Below are 11,727 nucleotides of genomic sequence, written 5' to 3'. Positions count from 1 at the left end.
AGAGAGAGAGAGAGAGAGATATGTTAACTTAAACTGTTTGCATTCTCTAAAGGAAGTTGGTGCCTGGGAATTCTTGATGTGGAATTAAAAAAAAAAAACCTTCAAGGAAAGACAACAGGCCAGACAGTGGTGGCACACACCTTTAATCCCAGCACTTGGGAGGCAGAGGCAGGAAGATTTCTGAGTTCAAGGCCAGCCTGGTCTACAGAGTATGTTCCAGGACAACCAGAGCTACACAGAGAAACCCTGTCTTGAAAAACAAAGAAAACAAAAAACAAAAAAAGGTAGTGGGGTGGGAAAGACAACAGAATGGAAAACTAAATGGAGCACACATAGAATCCCAGCACTTTGGAGGTAGAAGCAAGAGGATCAGGAGTTCAAAACCAGCCTCAGCTACATGGGACATTGTCTTAAAAAAAGTTAAAGGTGCCCCCCAAATAGGAACTTAGTGTAAGTGGGGGTGACTTCTTTATTTTCTAAAGTTTTTGATATGTATGTATATATGTATGTATGTATGTATGTATGTATGTATATGTGTATGCACTTGTACTTGTGGATGCATATGTATGAAAAGGCCAGAAGTCAATGTTAGGCATTTTCCTCGATTACCCACACCATATTTTTAGAATATCAATTCCAAGTGATCAGCCCTGATATTATCATATGCATACATATAAGTTTGTACATATATACATACACAGACTGACAAGGTTGTGTATGTAAATGAATGTATGTGTATCTGTGATTTATGCCATATGTATGTAGGTGCTCAAGGAGGCAAGAAGAAGGCACCAGAGCCCCTAGAGTTGGAGTTACAGGCATCTGTAAACTGCAGCAAGTGCTCTTGACCATTGAGCCATCTCGCCAGCCCTCCCCCTTTTTATTCAGATATGAACTCGAATTGTACCTAGAGCTCATCAGTTTTGCTAGAATGGCTAGTCAGTAAGCCCCAAGGATCTGCCTGTCTCTTACTGTCCAGCTCTGCGATTATAGAATCTGCCTGGTTTTATGTCAGTGCTAGGGATCCAAACTCAAATCTTCATGCTTGCATGGTTCCTTCATTGACCTATCAAGATGAGACTTCTATCTACATAAGGAATATTCCTGCCTGTGACCTCTTCCAAAGTGACACAGATGGCAACTTCACTTCCTTCTGGTGAAGCCTCGCAATCGCACTTTGTAACAAGAGAATTTGTTTTACAGAATGGTAGAAAATATATGAGTCCTGATTTATCAAGTTTTAGTAGGAAAATAAAAGTCTTTTGCCCTCTCTTCTTTCTTGGAGAGATGTGGCAAGAGAACAGGTATACTTGATGTAAGTATCTAATTGAATTTTATTTTAAAATATTTACTTTATGTATATGAATTTCCCCCTACATAGATTTGTTTGCAACATGTGTCTGTTGTCCATGAAGGTGAGACGAATCAGATCCCCTGGAACTGTAGTCATGGATAGTTGTGAGCCACCATATGGGTGCTAGGGAATGGACATGGGTCTTCCCAAGAACAACAGGTGTTATTAACCCAATTTGAAGACTTCTCTCTGTTCCCTGTTTGAATTTTAGATTGGGAAAGAGGCTGGCAATCAGTGGGACCATGCCTGTGACCAAATAAAAAAGGTGGAATTTAACAGCATATAGCTAGGTATCCAAGTTAGTGGTTCCAGAATCTAGAGGCCAACTGCAAGACAAGTTCAGAAGCAGGGAATTCCACTGGATGATGATGAGTAGTGTTTGGAACAATCCTTATGAATGAGCCATGATGGAGCTCTGGGATTCAGGTGCTATATAACCTTTTATAAAGGAGAAGAATAAATTCAAAAGAGGAAGGATGAAGAAAGACGAGCCCATGGGGTGCACATTGATAGAGTGAGGTAGTGAGAAAGGTTGGACTTGTTAAGGAGGATCATCTTGATAATAGTTTTGCACACTACTCCCTGAGAAAGCTGAACATGCTTTTTTGTTTTCTTTGTTGTTGTTGTGAATACACATTTTTTGTGTATGAGTATCTTGACTGCATAAATGTAGATGTTCCATGTGGGTGCAGTGCCCATGGAGACTAGAAGAACGTGTTGGATCACTTCAAAGTGGAGTTAGGGACGTTTTGTAAACTGTCACAAGAGTGTTGGGAATTGAACTCAGGTCCTGTGCAACAGCCTCAAGTGCTTTTAGCCACTGAAGCATCGTTTTAGTCCCTTGGGGCCACACTCTAGCTCATGCTGTCGTGCATTCACTGTGTAGCCCAATCAAATGGACCTTGAACCCGTGATGATCTTCCTGCTTTTGCCTTCTGAGTGCTGGGATTACAAGCAGTAGCTTCCAGGCCTGACTCATGAATGTCATCTTGCAGGCAGTTTAGGTTAGGTTTTTGTTGGGTGGCCATTCATTGACCTGTGGATGCTAACTGAAACCTGTAACCAATGTCTCTGATATCTGAGTTCCTGAATGAACAAGTCAGTGCTTGGATTGTTTCCAAGGTAAAAAATGGTGTTTTTAATGAAATGTTGTAAAATTGATTAATTAATTAACCAGCTAATAAACTAATTAACTAATACCCATTAAGCATTGCTGTCTCTGAAAAATGACTTTTTTTTTAAAAAGTTACACAAAGACAGCAACATGAAGTGCCAGAAAAAATTGCTAAATGTAATCTCTAATTAAAGAGGTAATGGGAATGTAGCTTAGTTGATGGAGTGATTTCCTAGCATCCAGGAAACCCTAGATTTTGTTCCCAGAACTGCATAAACCAATGTGGCAATGCATTCCTGTAACCCCAACACTTGGGAGATGAAGGACAGAGGATCAGAAGTTCAAGGATCAGACTCAACATAGTGAGGTCCAGGCTAGCCTGGGCTACATGAAACCTTGTTTATAAAAGAAGGAAAATGATAGTTACTTTTGATGCAATATTCTTCCCACCCTGATAAGCTACTGTTAGAACTTTGGATGAGTAGATTATAGTCTTTCAAATTGAATGTTGCCTCTTCCTGTTTCGAGGAGTTATTTTGCCATATCCTCTGCACGTGAATTGAAGCTGGTTTTAGAACATGTGTAGGAAACAGTGGGTAAAGTTTGTATTCTTTGTTATTTTGCTGCTATATAATACAATAAGTAAAAGATAGTCCATTTCAGCAAGGCAATGAAAGCCTACAAATCCTTCATGTTTCTTTACTTTAGAATACTTAATCATGGCGTTTTTGATGGGATTTCATGGGCTGGGACCATATTTGGTACATGATTCAAGAGATACACAGCAATAAAGTTTGAAGTGCCTTTGGGCACTTCCAAGTCACAGGGACTAATTACTGAACTTTTCAAATGAGCATTGGTATTTCTTGGTTTAGAGAGTTGTTTACTGCAATGCTGGATGATGACTGGTTTTCTTTTTGTTGTTTCTTAAGTGGTATTTTTCTGAGTTTATTTTATTTTGTGCTGCTAGAGGTTGAACCTGGGCCTTGCATATATTGAGCAAGCACTTGCAACACTGAGCTACATCCCTAGCCCTCTTTCTGGGTTTATTGTGCTTTCAGCAATGCCTTTTCTGTGGTCATGATTAATTATCTATTGATGAGAACATGGAAACATTCAGTATGTATTCAAATATCTATTGAGATCCTACTGTGTAACAGGAGCACTTCTGGACATAGAAGGTTTAAGAGTGAAAAGATTATGTTGGTGTTACATGTCTCACATTGTAGAAGTGGTCTGTCTTCATGTAAGTCTTTCTGATAGAGCAGCCTGTCAGTCAACCAGTGAGAGACTGTTATTCATCATGGATTTACCATGTGTTGGCAGAGCAGTAGGTCTGTTTGGATTTCAGAGACTCCACCATCCAACTGGAACCGCATGAGTAATCTTGGTAGTCCCAGAGGAAAAAAAAAAGTCATGTAGATTATGAAGAGCCTCCGAGGGCCCTGCTGTGCAGCGTCACACACCTTAGAACTTCTTTCAGGAGAAACATGAAGGTCGGTCCATAGAGGACTTCATGGAAACTAACAGAGGGACTGCTGTTCCGGAAGCCTGTAGTCCCTGTGCTCATTAACTTTGTTTCTCTGCTGTGTGAAGGCCACGACACTAGTCCTGTGTTCTGTACCTAGAATGTGTAGGGGATGATTGCTTTCCCTGTCTTTTAAGGCTCCAACAAAGTTATCTGAGGCCCCTGTGAAAGCAGAGGCTTCAAACCACCCTCCCCAGCTGTCCAGATTACTACAACATTAATACTGACACTACTGGAGGGGTTCTCGGTCTTCATATACTTACCCTGGTCCTCAAACCACTGAGTTCTAAAATGTCGATGCCCTTTGTCCATACTTATGAAAAGAAGAGGGGGAAAGCCTTGTGGGTTTTAGAAGTTGATTTGGGAGTGTGTGGCTAGTGACACTGAAGAGTTGAAATACTATAGAGGAGGATAAGGTGGCTCGGTGGATAGATCCACTTGTTTCAAAGCCTGATATCCTGTGCTCAGTCCCCACAAAGTGGGAGGAAAGAATTGACTCCTACAGGTTGTCCTCTGACCTTCATATGCCCATGCAGAGTAAATGGATGAAATGTAAAATAGGAACAGAAATAAATGGTTAAATGAAATGTGTTCTTAAGATACAAAAAAATAGACAAGTTCCCAAATATTCACTTGTGAGTTGTTGTTACTAACACAAACATTTCCCCCATAGAAATAAAGCTTTACATGGTGATTATGTTTGCAGGCTGGCCCACAAAAGCTCGTTTCCTACTTTATGTGGCTAAACTATAAAAATACACAGAGACTATGTAGCAGGTGTGATGCCAGGCCTCCAGAAAAATGTGTTCTTCATTCCCATTTAGAAGACTCAGAAGTCAGTCCGTTTTCTTAAGCGGGTGGCGGTAGCAGCTGGGGAGGCCACCCCAGGTTCTGACATAAAGAGACCCCAGTGGCTGAGGCATCACCCGCTTCCATCCTGAAAACTGGCAGCCAGTGTGGTTCTGAAAAAGCTACAGTGACAGAGAGAGAGAGGTGATGGGGGAGCTACAAGAGCAATTGGCTCTTCCTGTGCTACAAGTCCTTTCTCTTGCTGCTAGTTATTCTCTATTGCAGTGTCTTTAAAAAAAAATCCAATGACTGCCTTCCCACGCCAGATGTTTCTATCATCTCCTGTCTCTTCTCCTTTTTCCTGAACACTGAACCCTCAGTTGAAAATAAATGTCTACTGTGGAGTTTTCCCTGAAGGCATAACACAAAAGAGTAACGTCCTGGACTGTGGTGCACTGATGCTTGGGAAGTCGATTTGGTGAAGCAAGACTGTGAATAGTGGGAAAAGAAGCTTAGGCCTTAGTTCTCTCCTAGCAGCACCGTGAAGCTGGGCTTCCCAGCTCAGGAGTCTATGAGGTTCAAGTCATCTAGGAGCCTGTGGTAGTCATATAAAGTAACCACATAGCGACCCACAGAGACAAGAGAACAAACTGCCTGTAGTCACAGTCACAATCCAAATGTTTAGTGGCAGGATGATAGAGATAGAATTTGTTTGTGAGTAAGTCTCATTTAAGTGACATTCTTGGAAAAAATTAACTTATGGAGTCTATTCTCTTATTCACAGTACCATCAACTCCCTTGCTCTGTATAGGTAACATGAATTCTAGGCAAGCAGTCCACCACTAAACTACATCCCCAGCCCTTTTCCCTTTCTGTTTTGAGGCAGTGTCTTGTTAAGTTGCTTAGGCTGACATTGAAGTAATTCTATAACCCAAACAGGTCTTGAACTAGTATTTTTCCCACCCAAGGCTCACAAGTACCTAGGATTACAGCCTGAGCCGCTAGATTCAGTTCACTGTGTATAGTATAAGGAAGTGAAATCCTGATATCCATTTAACAGCATATTTTAGCAAACACTGAGAATTTGACATTTGAGTTTACACAGTAGGCCTTTGGTGAAGTTGGCTACTGTGAATCCATTTTCTATAGCCTTGAGAATTGAACCAGATTTGAGACCTCAGAGATCTTGCTAAGATGTTGCCTTGGAGATTCCCTATTTAGACTTTTCATTAGCATGGATTGGTCAAAGTCTTTCCAGTTGTCAAAGCCCTGGGGAAGAAGTGTTGCTTTCCTCAGATCCTCATAACCGTTTACCAGTGACAATGCTGGTATTAGAGTTTAGGTCTCTGGACCCCCACACCAGAGCTCTTCTCAAAATACCTCATGTTGTTGTGACTACAGGCACAAGTCAGACCCTGTTTCCTAAATTGCTGAAATGCTGAGAAATGGAGGGATCAAAGTCCAGTGAATTCGGGGTTTGCTCTTTTAATTTTGTTCCCCATCAATAAACAAGCTGTTATTAGCCTGGCTACAAATACCACCACCGTATTCTAGTAAATGGAATGCTAGTGGGTAATGAGTCCAATTTTGGAGCTAAGAGCATTATTGTTGCTGACTTTGTGACTGCTTTTAGCTGGAGCTTGGTGGAAGCCTCACAGGTTACAGAGCCAGAAGCAATGGCACCAGCGAGCTATGACTAAGCAGCTCAGCTTGGCCTCCTCAGCTGTACCATGTAATGACATTTCCTTCAAAGTTCAGGGGTCAGCAGAGGCAGTGTGTTCAGCTGTGAGAATTAGAGAATGAGATTCAATGATGAGCTCAGTTAATTTAAGATTCCTTTTCATAAGAGTGAGCTGAACAGGGAAGCACTGAAATGTCCTTAAATATTTGGTATCTTTTCTCTAAATAGGCTAGAAAGAGAAGCTGCATGTCCTTGTGGTTCCATGGAATCACTTGTTTTTCACTTGATTAGATTTTACAAAAAAAAAAAAAAAAAAAAAAAAAAAAAAAAAAAAAAAAAAAAAAGCGTGATGAAGCCAATTGTGATCAATGTAAACCTGAAATTCTAACCTGAAATGGGAGTTGACTCAAGGCACAGTGACATTAAAGGAGTTGCTGGTTCCAAAGTATAATGGTGGGGGGTGGGGTGGATTCCTTTCTTAACTAGGATGTGGCTGGCAGCTGTGACTGCTTAACTCAGGTGTGTAAGGCAAGATAATGAGGCAGTCAGGAGGTGGCTTAGCTCCTTGTTGTAACCACAAGCTTCCCCCCCTCCCGCCCCCATCTGCCTTACAGAATGTTAACTGCTCTTCTTGACTCTGGCAAATGCAGCCTGAGTTGTGTTGGGAAATGGAAAGACAGCCCAGGAATTAGGCAGGGCCTCTTGGGAAGCAGTTTAGTATGGGGGAGTTTCTCATTGCCACATTAGTAGAATTAGTCATTTTGGGGATTCTAACAAAATGCAGATGGTACAGATGCTTATTGGACTGAAGTATCAAGGGATTTCTTCCTGTGCAAACCCACGGATGGCTTTTCTGTGTTTTCCTATGTCTCATGGAAACGCCAAGCACATGTACAAGGCTACAATGGCCCTCAGAGCACCCACTTGTACATGTTTTCATTTGAGGGAAGGCTTCAGATATCTCAGGCTGGCCTCAAGCTTGCTATGTAACTGAAGATGCGCTTGGCCTCCATCCTCCTGCTTCTGCCTCCTCCCTATTGAGATTACCTTAACTCTCCTGATTTACAGAGTGTTAGGAGGCAAATCCAGGGCTTTAGCCAAATCCAATTAGGCAGACCCTCGACCAACTGACCCACACCCCCAATTCCTTACTTGTGTATTTGCATTGGTCTATCACTGTCTTGGTCTGTGACAACTACTCTGGGTCTTACTCTACGCATTTAAGGAAGTGAGCAAATAATAGTTCCCATATTGCAGGCTTGCTGTGAGAAACATAAAATGAAAAAGTTTAATCTTAGTCTATGATATATCAGAATAGCATAAGCTTTTAAGAACAGAAATATATTGTGTTATTCATGGCCCAGGAGGTTGAAAAGTCCAGTAGCTGGTAAATACATGATCGCAGTGCCCTCATATGGTGGAAAGGGCAAAACAGTTGTGTGGGGTCCTTCTATTTATTCATTTTAAAATTTATTTTGTGTTATGTGTGTGAGTTTTTGCCTGCGTGTATGCCCTTGCATCACATGTTTGCCTGATAGCAGCAGAAGTTAGAGGAAGGTGTCAGATTTCCTGGATCTGGAGTTGTGATTTGTTATGTGGATGCTGTGAATTTAACTCTGGTCCTTTAGGATAAGCAGCCAGTGCTCCTAATGACTGAGCCACAGCCCCACTTTCATCTATTTAATAAGGTTACTAATCCCATTTGTAAGGTATCAATGCTTGGACCAAATAACTTCCCAGTGTCACCACTTGCAAATAGTACCACCTCAAAGATTAAGTTTCACTATAAATTTCGGTGACATAAACACCGAAATCATTGCCATATATATTTATTCTCTAAGCATCAAGCCGGGCAGATGGCAGGGGCCAAACAAATCGGCGATCATATTATATGATTAGAGAGGGATGGAGTGGAGGTTAATAGCTCAGTAAGGTTAATAGCTCACACTAGCCTGGCTAGTGTGCATGAAGCCCAGGGTTTCTTCCCCAGAACCGTATAGAGCTTGCCCAGTGCGTTGGAGGTAGAAGCAGGAACATAAGAAGTTGAAAGATCATCCTTCGCTTTGTAGGGAGTTTGAGATCTAGACTAGACTCCGTGAGATCTTGTCCAAAGGGGAAGGTAAGAGAAAATGGACCAGGAGGTAGAGGAGTGTTTTCTACTTTGTCTCCTTGTCTTACATGATGAAACTGAGAGTGACTCCAAAAGGATATATTTGTAAAGTCATAAATATAATAATATTTGCATAATTTACCCTGGTAGATCCCCAAGATCTCAGAATTCACAAGTGACATTTAGAGGATGGGAAAATGGGTTTGATGTCATTGCATATTTCCAGAATGGAAAAACTTGTCAAAACTAAATGTCTTGTCTCATATCATCTGCTGATGTTGGAGTGGACTTTGACTGGCGATATTCAGAAAAGAATCCCTAATAATGTTTACTGAGTGTCTTCTCTATTGCTTATCCAGAGTTGAGTTTCTGTTGTTTGTGAACTTGAGTCCTATCCATCCAATTGTTGGAGTGGCACCTTCAGGTTCTCTAGCAATATTTCAAGTTCTTTCTTTCTTTTTTTGTCTGAGTCACAGAAGTAATAAAATGAATGGAGGGTAGGAGTACTGCTGTTTATCTGACCTTCATGGATCTAAATGAACCATGTGCCTTATTTCTGGACTTAAATAGGAATAAAGAAAGTTCAGCTAACAGAATCTTGGTCATATACTGGACAATAAACAGATGGTATCATCACAACTCTGTCATGATTTGACTTTGACTTTGAAACGCACTTTGGATAATTATATACTTTACCTTTCCACAAGCCCCAGGGTTTGCAGATAGAAAGTCAGATTAGTTCTCCATTTTTAGACATTAAGGCTGGGTATGTGGTAGCTCAATCCTATAATACTAACACTCCAGAGGCAGGCAAAGAGAATTCCTGTATACAATGTGCTCCAGGCTAGCCAGAGCTACATAGCTGTCTCAAAAACAAACCAAAGAAAAAGAACAAACAACTGGTGTTCTTCCTACTTGAGTGACCTGCGCGGTACCCCATTTGTCCAATCTCACTCCACCTTAAGGGAATTTCCTCCACTTTTTTCTAGTTGGACACCAGTGCACTTGGTCTTTCTGAACATCCTTGTCTGTAAATTCAATTTCACATTTCTCCTTTGCATTATGGTCTCAATGGCTGGCAATGAATGGAAGTGATATGCTCTCTCCAAATGATATTTCCTTCTCTGAAGGGGCCCAGGTCAAGTTCACAGAAGAAAGATCTAGAGTAGAGCTTCCAGTACTCATTTTGGAGAGGCTGAGGATGTAGCTCACTGGTTGAATACTTGTTCAACATACACAAAACCCTAGGTTTAATCCTCAGGAGCACGTGAAAAGGGCATGGTGCTGCACACCTCTAATCCCAGAACCCAGGAGGTAGAAGCGGGAAGCTTAAAAGTTCAAGGTCACCCTTCACTGCAAAGTATGTTCCAGGCCAGTCTGTGCTACAGGAACCCTGTCTCAAAAAAAAAAATCAATTTAGATCTTAGGAATTTATGGTGTGGTGAAGCCTATCTATAGGTGTATCTGGTTCACCAAATGCTCTAAAACAATAACCCCTGTGCATTGTTTTTATACTCGTCTCTAAAGGCCGCGTGCAATGCCTTCCTGTATCCTTCCCGCTGCTCTAGAACAGGCTAGCTGTAAAAGCATATTTGGGTTTTCTCAAAAGGGAACTGGGTGCAGTCCAGGCAACTTCCTCATTTGAGCAGTGACTCGTGTTGATGCATGTTTTATTTTCTGATCAACTCATGTGTTCTAAAACTCGGTCAAATACCAGGATATTTTAAGATTACTAGTGTTACCACATGTAAGCCATCAAGCTGGGTGAGGAACACAAGTAAAACACAGGGGAGATTTGCATACCAGGTTTTACTCTGGTCTCTGTTTTAGCCTTGCATTTTGCTTATTATTGTAAAGTCTGCCCACCTTTTCCATATCCACAGGAACACATATAAGCACAATCCCACTGGAAGGATAGGATTAAAAACAAATGAACTTCACAGAGAGCTCTAGTTAGACTCAGGGGGGTTACAAAGCAAAAGAAAACAAATAAAAGGAAGAGACATGGGGGTGGGTGGATAATAGGGGCATGGGAGGACTGTCAGAGAGGATGGCACGACAGTGATGAGAGTGCACTGTCTACATGTGTGTATGTGTGAAATTGTCAAAAGAACACACAACACAAAGGAAACATGGAGAATCTGCCTGGTGACCATTTTGGCATAGATATCATGAACTCTCTCCCACTGGGAGATTGACTAAGTCATCCCCTGGGGTTCAGGATGCTCTCCCACCATCTATTGTATTGTGTTTACCTTGGCTTTGGCAAACTAAAATAGAACACATCTCAGTTTGTTCCTGGAAACGTGCTTTTTAAACATTTGGGATGTAGTACTATTTAACTCTTCAGAAATATTAATGGTATCCTTTTACTAAAAGTCTGTCTGTGCTTCTTATTTGCTTACTTGCACTCCCTCTCTCTCTGCATGTGTATATGTGTGTTTGTTCCCATGTCCACTCCATACGTATGATTATAGAGGCCAGCAGAGGACAGCTTAAGGAGTTAACATTTTACTACCACATGTGAATTCTGGGACTCAAACTCAGGTAGTTAGACTTGCTATCTAGACTAAGCAGGCCTTGAAGGTTTGGTGATCCTCCTGATTCTAATTGCTGAGTGATTACTAGTGTGAGTCACCATGCTTGGCTAATAGCTACATTATTGACTGCCTCCTTTCAATTGTGCCTGTGCTTGATATACGTGTCAGAGACTGTAAGACGCCTCAACATATCGTAATACGGGGAATATATTTTAAAACCAACATTTTATTTTACATTGAAAACAATGGTGCTGGTGAAATGGCTCCGTGATTAAAGGCACTTGCAGCCAAGCCTGACAACCAGAGTTAATGTCCAGGGATGCATATGATATGGTAGGGGAGAACTGATTCTCAAAACTTGTCCTCTAACAAACACGTGCACGCGCGCGCACGCGCGCGCACACACACACACACACACAGACAGAGAGACAGAGACACAGAAAGATAGAGAATATATCAATATATACACTTTCAGTAAGGAGAGTAACTTATCAGATTGCAAAAACTGGCCATGCAGATGTTAATTTTAGGCAGGTCTCACTCTAGCTTGACCTGGAACCCACTCTGTAGCCCAGGCTGGCCTAAATTTTATGGTAATCCTCCTGTCTCAG

General features: G+C 41.5%; 1 protein-coding gene across 5 annotated transcripts in view; it reads left to right on the top strand.

The window, feature by feature from the left end:
• Arhgef6 (Rac/Cdc42 guanine nucleotide exchange factor 6) overlaps positions 1-11,727 on the top strand; it is a 106,898-nt gene that overhangs the window by 22,040 nt on the left and 73,131 nt on the right. The window lies entirely within an intron of this gene.

Source organism: Mus caroli, chromosome X (genome assembly GCF_900094665.2).
Source record: "Mus caroli chromosome X, CAROLI_EIJ_v1.1, whole genome shotgun sequence".
In the NCBI taxonomy this organism is placed as follows: Eukaryota; Metazoa; Chordata; class Mammalia; order Rodentia; family Muridae; genus Mus; species Mus caroli.
This window is presented reverse-complemented; position numbering and strand designations above follow the sequence as displayed.